Here is a 9186-nt window from a genome sequence, read left to right as displayed (position 1 = left end):
AGGTTGGAATACTAACTGGTCTAAGATGATATGGGTGGGAGGGAAAGAGGGGGGTGAATAGTAGAGGACACCAAGAGAATCTTGAAGGAATAAGAAAAATAGAATATTCTATTACACACAAAGAGGGCATGGGAAGGGGAAAGGATGAATACTATTATAAGAAGGAGAGGAAGAGAACATTAAGAAGTAATATTTAAACCTTACTCTCAGTGTAATTAACCCTGAGAGGGAAGAGTAGCTATATCCATTGGGATATAAAACTCTATCTAACCCTACTGAGAAAGTCAGAAGGGATAAACCAAGGGGAGCAGGGAAGTGGGGAGGTCAAAAAAGGGAGGGGAGAAGAAGGGGGAGGGAATTCATTAGGCCTTAAAAATAAAAAGAGGGAAATAATAAGGGAGGGGGTAAAAAGGGAAGTAAATCTAGGAAGGGGACAAGGGTTACTGGCTTAAAGCAAACCACTGGTTTAAAAGGAAATAGCGTAAGAAGAAGGAATAGAACTAGGGGAGGATACCAAAATGTTGGCGAATACACAACTGATAATTATAACTCTGAATGTGAATGGGATGAATTCACACATTAAACAGAAGCAAATAGCAGAGTGGATTAGAAACCAAAATCCCAACATATGTTGTCTACAAGAAACACATATGAGGAGGGTGGACATACACAAGTTAAAAATAAAGGACTTCAGCAAAATCTTTTGGGTTTCAAATGAGAAAAAAAAAAGGCAGGAGTGGCAATCATGATTTCTGATAAAGCCAAAGTAAAAATAGATATGATTAAAAAAGACAGGGAAGGTAATTACATCCTGATAAAAGGCAGTACAGACAATGAGGAAATAGCATTGCTCAATATATATGCACCAAATGGCATAGCATCCAAATTTGTAAAGGAGAAACTGGTAGACCTCAAGAAGGAAATAGATAGTAAAACCATACTAGTGGGAGATCTAAATATTCCTCTTTCAGATCTAGATAAATCAAACCAAAAAATAAATAAGAAAGAGGTAAGAGAGGTGAATGAAGCCCTAGAAAAATTAGATTTAATAGATATGTGGAGAAAAATAAATAGGGACAAAAACGAATACACCTTCTTTTCAGCTGCACATGGTACATTCACAAAGATTGACCATGTTATAGGGCATAGAAACATTGCAAACAAATGCAAAAGAGCAGAAATAATAAATGTAACTTTCTCAGATCATAATGCAATAAAAATAATAATTAGTAAGGGCACCTGGACAGGCAAATCAAAAACCAATTGGAAATTAAATAATATGATTCTCCAAAACCAGCTAGTCAAAGAAGAAATCATAGAAACAATCAACAATTTCACTGAAGAGAATGACAATGATGAGACATCCTACCAAACTCTGTGGGATGCAGCCAAGGCAGTACTCAGGGGGAAATTTATATCCTTGAGTGCATATATCAACAAATTAGGGAGGGCAGAGATTAATGAATTGGACATGCAACTTAAAAAATTAGAAAGCGAACAAATTAAAAATCCCCAGATCAAAACTAAATTAGAAATACTAAAAATCAAGAGAGAAATTAATAAAATCGAAAGTAAAAGAACTATTGAATTAATAAATAAGACTAGAAGCTGGTATTTTGAAAAAACAGATAAAATAGACAAAGTGCTGGTCAATCTAATAAAAAAAAGGAAAGAAGAAAACCAAATTGACAGTATCAAAGATGAAAAGGGAGACTTCACCTCTAATGAAGGAGAAATTGAGACAATCATTAAAAACTATTTTGCCCATAAATTATGTGGCAATAAATATAACAATCTAAGAGATATGGATGAATATTTACAAAAATATAAATTGCCTACATTAACAGCAGAAGAAATAGGATACCTAAATAATCCCATATCAGAAAAAGAAATTGAACAAGCCATCAAAGAACTCCCTAAGAAAAAATCGCCAGGGCCTGATGGATTCACAAGTGAATTCTATCAGACATTCAAAGAACAACTAATCCCAATACTACACAAATTATCTGATATAATAAGCAAAGAAGAAGTCCTACCAAATTCCTTTTATGACACAAATATGGTACTGATTCCAAAGCCAGGTAGATCAAAAACAGAGAAAGAAAACTACAGACCAATCTCCCTAATGGACATAGATGCAAAAATCTTAAATAGAATACTAGCAAAGAGACTCCAGCAAGAGAATCATCCACCATGATCAGGTGGGATTTATACCAGGAATGCAAGGATGGTTCAACATTAGGAAAACCATCCACATTATTGACTATATCAACAATCTAACAAACAAAAATCACATGATTATCTCAATAGATGCTGAAAAAGCCTTTGACAAAATACAACACCCATTCCTATTGAAAACACTGGAAAGTGTAGGAATAGAAGGACCTTTCCTAAAAACAATAAACAGTATATACCTAAAACCATCAACAAGCATTATATGCAATGGGGATAAATTAAAAGCCTTTCCAATAAGATCAGGAGTGAAACAAGGATGCACATTATCTCCTCTATTATTTACCATTGTACTAGAAACACTAGCAGTAGCAATTAGGAAAGAAAAAGAAATTGAAGGTATTAAAATAGGCAAGGAGGAGACTAAGCTATCACTCTTTGCAGATGATATGATGGTATACTTAAAAAATCCTAGAGAATCAACTAAGAAGCTTGTAGAAATAATCAACAACTTTAGCAAAGTTGCAGGATACAAAATAAATGCACATAAATCATCAGCATTTCTATATATTTCCAACACATCATGGGACCAAGAGGTAGAAAGAGAAACACCATTTAAAATCACCCTAGACAATATAAAATACTTGGGACTCTATCTACCAAAACAAACACAGCAATTATATGAAAACAACTACAAAACACTTTCTAAACAATTAAAACTAGATCTAAACAATTGGAAAAACACTGATTGCTCATGGGTAGGACAAGCTAACATAATAAAAATGACCATTCTACCCAAATTAATTTGCCTATTTAGCGCCCTACCTATCAAACTACCAAAAAAAAACCTTTTCCACTGAATTAGGAAAAATTATAACAAAGTTCATTTGGAATAACAAAAGATCAAGAATACCAAAGGAAATAATGAAAAAAAATGTGAAGGAAGGAGGCCTAGCAGTACCAGATATTAAACTATACTATAAAGCAGCAGTCATCAAAACGGTATGGTACTGGCTAAGAGACAGAAGGGAGGATCAGTGGAATAGACTTGGGGGTAAGTGACATCAGCAGACAGTGTATGATAAACCCAAAGAGCCCAATTTTGGGGACAAAAATCCACTATTTGACAAAAACTGTTGGGAAATTTGTAAAACAATATGGGAGAGATTAGATTTAGATCAACATCTCACACCCTATACCAAGATAAATTCAGAATGGGTGAATGACTTGAATAGAAAGAAGGAAACTATAAATAAGTTAAGTGAACACAGAATAGTATACTTGTCAGATCTCTGGGAAAGGAAAGATTTTAAAACCAAGCAAGAGTTAGAGAAAATTACAAAATGTAAAATAAATTATTTTGATTATATAAAACTAAAAAGCTTTTGTACAAACCAAAACAATGTAGCCAAGATCAGAAGGGAAACAACAAATTGGGGAAAAATCTTTCTAACGAAAAACTCTGACAGGGGTCTAATTACTCAAATATACAAGGAGTTAAATCAACTGTATAAAAAATCAAGCCATTCCCCAATTGATAAATGGGCAAGGGACATGAATAGGCAATTTTCCGATAAAGAAATCAAAACTATCAATAAGCACATGAGAAAGTGTTCTAAATCTCTAATAATTAGAGAAATGCAAATCAAAACAACTCTGAGGTATCACCTCACACCTAGCAGATTGGCTAAAATGAAAGAAGGGGAGAGTAATGAATGCTGGAGGGGATGTGGCAAAATTGGGACATTAATGCATTGCTGGTGGAGTTGTGAACTGATCCAACCATTCTGGCTGGCAATTTGGAACTATGCTCAAAGGGCTATAAAAGAATGCCTACCCTTTGATCCAGCTATACCATTGTTGGGTTTGTACACCAAAGAGATCATAAATAAACAGACTTGCACGAAAATATTTATAGCTCCACTTTTTGTGGTGGCAAAAAACTGGAAAATGAGGGCATGTCCTTCAATTGGGGAATGGCTGAACAAATTGTGGTATATGCTAGTGATGGAATACTACTATGCTCAAAGGAATAATAAATTGGAGGAATTCCATGTGAACTGGAAAGACCTCCAGGAATTGATGCAGAGTGAAAGGAGCAGAGCCAGAAGAACATTATATTCAGAGACTGATACACTGTGGTAAAATAGAATGTAATAGACTTCTGTACTATCAGCAATGCAATGACCCAGGACAATTCTGAGGGATTTATGGTAAAGAACGCTACCCACATTCAGAGGAAGAACTGCAGGAGAGGAAACACAGAAGGAAATCAACTGCTTGAATACATGGGTTGATGAGGACATGATTGGGGATCAAAACTACCACACCAATGCAACTATCAACAATTTGGAAATAGGTCTTGATTAATGACACATGTTATAACCAGGAGAAATGCATATCGTCCAGGAGAAGAGGGGTGGGGGTGGGGTGTGAAGGGGAAAGTAAGAGCATAAATCATGTAACCATGTTAACTTTTCTAAAATATAAATATTAATAAATGTTTTTAAAAAAAGAAAAAGGGAGGTGTACACAATGTCAAATACCACTAAGATGTCACTTCTACACTTTCATATATAGCTGATATCAGTACCATTTCCTTTTCCTTTTGACAAGGTCTAAGGAAGGTCTAGGTGTATCTAGCCTTCCAGAGTCCTCTATATGAATCATGACTGACACCTAAGTGCTGCAATATAAAGTCCAATGCTTTTTCCCTGCATATTCATTTTTGCCTACCAAATCTTTCTTTCCTCTCAACCTCACCGGAGCTTCAGTCCCAGATTTCTATTGTTCCTAGAAGCTTTTTTGCACAACCTCCTCATTTAGTCATGTATTCATTCAATATACCTTTATTAATTGATTACTAGGTACAAAGTTCTGTTCCAGGAGCTGAGGAAGCTACAAAGACAATAAGACACAGACTATGCACTCGAAGAGCTTAAAATTGAGTATTCAAGGGAGGTCAGCAAAATATTTTCCCCATGAAGAAGGTAAAGAAGAAACCTGACTTCTCCATTGCTTTCTGTTAAATAAAACAATGGAAGGGGAGTAGGGCTACTCAAGAGGGATGTTTTTAGGATTCCTATGGAAACATGCACACAGTTATTTTCCATATCATACACTCACAGTTAGAGCAGAAGACAAACACTGAAAAAGTTCTCTACCCACCTGTCCCTCCAGGACTTGCTCCAAAGGAGAAAATTGGCAGACAACAATCAGTGGCTGGTGAAAATGCAGCAAAGGGTCAGTGCAATCTCTCAGCAGAATAGCCACGGCTGCTCTGAATGAGGCTGAGAGGGCCACAGGAAACCAGGACTTTGAGGGAAGGGAGACTTCGACTTCCCAAGTTCTTGGATGTCTCAAGAAGAAGAGCTGCTCGGTTATTATTTTGATTGTTGTTTTTGCTGAGAAAGACCTTTGCCCTGAGAATGTCGCAACAACAATGGCTAACAGGGAGTTGATACCCAAGATAAGTAAGGAGATAGTGAAAGAGCACCTGGTTACTCTGGATAAATTTGAATCACCTGGCCCAGGTGAGCTACATCCTCAGGCACTGAAAGGCCTGATAGAAGTGATTGCTAAGCTACCACCAGTGATATATGGAAAAAAAGAGGGAGATGAGAGAGATATATGACCAAAGAAAGGCAAAGGTTGTCTTCATTTCTACTTTAAGAAGAGAGGAAGGAAGATGAAAGAGTCTGCAAACTCTAGGCAAATGAGCTAGACTTCTTTTCTGGAGAGGCATGACAGCTATATTCAAGTATTTGAAAGGCTGTCACATGGAAGAGGGACCTTGATCCCAGAGAAGAACTAGAACCAAAGATGGAAATTGCTAACAGGAAAATTGAGGTTTGGGGAAATTTCGCAATAATTTGTATTGTCCAAAAGAAGAATAGTATCTTGGGAGAAAAATAGGTTCCACTTCACTGAAGGTCTCTAAGTGGAAACTAGATGACCACTTGTCAGAAGTTATAACGGGGATCCTTTTAGGTCTGGGATGGACTTGCTGGCATCTGACATCCCTTTCAGCTCTAAAATTCTATGATTTGGATTTATATATGTAACATCCTACCTGAGGCATAGAGGATAGGTCTTTGATAGTCTGTACAGGGATAAGACTCCAGATTAGCTGAGAGACCTCTAACCTGTGTGGCATACAATGTATATGAAGGAGAGAGACTTTGGAGGAGAAAAAAAGAAGAAGGGGAAGCACAAAAAGTGCAGCAAGACACATAGTACAAATCTATGAATGGCTAAAGGAGGTACCTATGGCCTCGGGAATATGGAGGTGATTCTCAGCTTCTGACATCAGAAACTGCTGAGAGCAGACTTCTTCAGGAGGTTCATTCTCTCCATGGTTAAGTTAAAATGAGACCTTATTCCCAAATCAAAAAGCCCATTTCCTCATGTGTATTCAATCGTCTAAATTATTTTGTATAACTGCCTCCCAAATTTATGTTTTATTACTTGCTTGGATAAATATGTTTCTTCACTATCTATATTTGCCTATTGTTTACCAGGTATTTGATGAGAGGGAACTAAGCTGGCTGAGAGCAACTCAACTGTTCTCCTAACTTCTTGGATTGATCAAAGGTCACTATTATTCTGAACCCCCTAAGGGGAAAGAAGATGGAAAAAATGCATTACTATATGCCAGACACTGTGCTAAGCACTTTACAAATATTATCTAAAAATATCTAAGATATAGTAGATAAGAAAATTCTAGCCTAGTCTTCCTCTTGGGTAATGGACTGGAAGATAGGGGGAATAGAGAAGTGAGTGTCAATCCAAGACCTTTCTCTTGTTCCGCTGGAAACTTCAGCCTTCCTTGGAGACATAGGTTGGGGCATTCCAGATCTTATCTAAATATTTCCCTGCACTGAGGGCCACCATACATCTTTATGCCATCATTTAAACCATTCCATTTATCTTTATGGTTACATTAAACAGTAGACCTTTTTTTTTTTTTTAACCCTTGTACTTCGGTGTATTGTCTCATAGGTGGAAGATTGGTAAGGGTGGGCAATGGGGGTCAAGTGACTTGCCCAGGGTCACACAGCTGGGAAGTGTCTTAGGCCAGATTTGAACCTAGGACCTCCTGTCTCTAGGCCTGACTCTCACTCCACTGAGCTACCCAGCTGCCCTAGACCTTTTTTGACAGCAAATGTAGTAAGAGCTAAAATTTATCATAGCAAGTAGGGAGGTATATTAAAAACTTTCCAGAAAAACTGAAAATATTCATAAACAATATTTCTTTTTGTCTAAAAACCCTTTCTAGACTAACTCCCCTCAGAAATATATAAATAGGCATATAGATAGATTGAGAACAGAAGGCTTTTCTTTGAGAAAAAGATTAATAACCAAGTTTAACTACTATCTAATTAATATCATTGCCTTCCTCTCCCTCAGAAATGATTGGCATACAAAAATATTTGTAGCAGCTCTTTTTGTAGTGGTAAAGAATTGGAAACTAAGGGAATGTCCATCAAATGGGAAATGGCTGAACAAGTTGTGATCATATGGTTGTAATGGAATACTAATTGTGCCATAAGAAATGACAAAACAGAATGAGTCCAGAAAAACTTGGGTAAGGGGGCAGCTGGGTAGCTCAGTGGATTGAGAGTCAGGCCTAGAGATGGGAGGTCCTGGGTTCAAATATGACCTCAGACACTTCCCAGCTGTGTGACCCTGGGCTAGTCACTTGACCCCCATTGCCTACCCTTACCACTCTTCCACCTGGGAACCAATACACAGAAGTTAAGGGTTTAAAATAAAATAAAATAAGGCTAGCTTTTAAAAAAAACTTGGGAAAACTATATGAACTACTATTGGAAATGTGCATTGGATAAAGGGGGTGGTGGTGAAGGGGAAAGTAAAAACAAGAATCATGTAACCATGGAAAATTTTTCTAAAAAAATAAAATATTTAAATAAAGAAAAAAAAAGAAAACTATATGAACTGATGAAAAGTGAAGTGAACAGAACCAGGAGATCACTGTATACAGAAATGGAAATATAGTATATTGATCAACCATGAGAGACTAAACAAAGCAAGCTTCCAATATCCACAATGCCGAAAAATCCATTTATGATGAAAAATGTTATCCACTGACATAGAAGAAACTGATGGAGTCATACCATTTTTCACTTTGTCCTTCATACATTTTTTAAAACTCTTACCTTTTGTCTTGGAAACAATACTGAGTATTGGCTCCAAGGTAGAAGAGTGGTAAGGGCTAGACAATGGGGGTTAAGTGACTTGCCCAGGGTCACATAGCTAGGAAGTATCTGAGGTCATATTTGAACCCAGGACCTCCTGTATCTGGGCCTGGCTCTAAATCCACTAAGCCATCCAGCTGCCCCCACTTCATACATTTTTTCTTATATGTGCAATATATGTATTCACGACATGAGGAATATGGACATATATGGAGCATGACAGCGATTTTAAACTACATCAGATTATTGCCTCAGGGAGTTAGGGAGGGAGAAGAATTTCAATAGCAAAATGTCAGAAAATAATTGTTGAAAATAGTTTCTACATGTAATTGAAAAAATAAATAAATGCATTTTTAAAAAGTGATTGGCACTATGACCCATCTAAAAGCAGTATTCTCCTCTGCAATGAAGATTAAGATATTGATCATAGAAAGAAAACCATTTACAGTCCTTGAGGGAAGTGGTCCAGGAAGGAGCCTAATAGTGAAAATTGTTTTGGAATGTAACCCCAACCTATATTTTAACTTATGGTCTTTTCCTTGTTCAAGATAAATACTACCTCATATTGTCAGGAGAAAGAAATTTTCTTGGGCATGGGCAATCTATACCAGTCTGGGGACTTGAATATAGAATAGTGTTAAAATAAATAAAATTATTTCAGGTAAACTTGTACTTAAAATACCAAGTACACTATCAATATTTTTTCTTCTATACAAGTGTGCTCTGGGATCACTCCCAGACTGAAACCTGCTTCATCTGTCCCTAAAGCTTCTAAGGCACCTTAAAGTGTTGAAGT

Source organism: Gracilinanus agilis, chromosome 4, assembly GCF_016433145.1.
Source record: "Gracilinanus agilis isolate LMUSP501 chromosome 4, AgileGrace, whole genome shotgun sequence".
In the NCBI taxonomy this organism is placed as follows: domain Eukaryota; kingdom Metazoa; phylum Chordata; class Mammalia; order Didelphimorphia; family Didelphidae; genus Gracilinanus; species Gracilinanus agilis.
Note: the sequence above shows the minus strand (reverse complement) of the source record.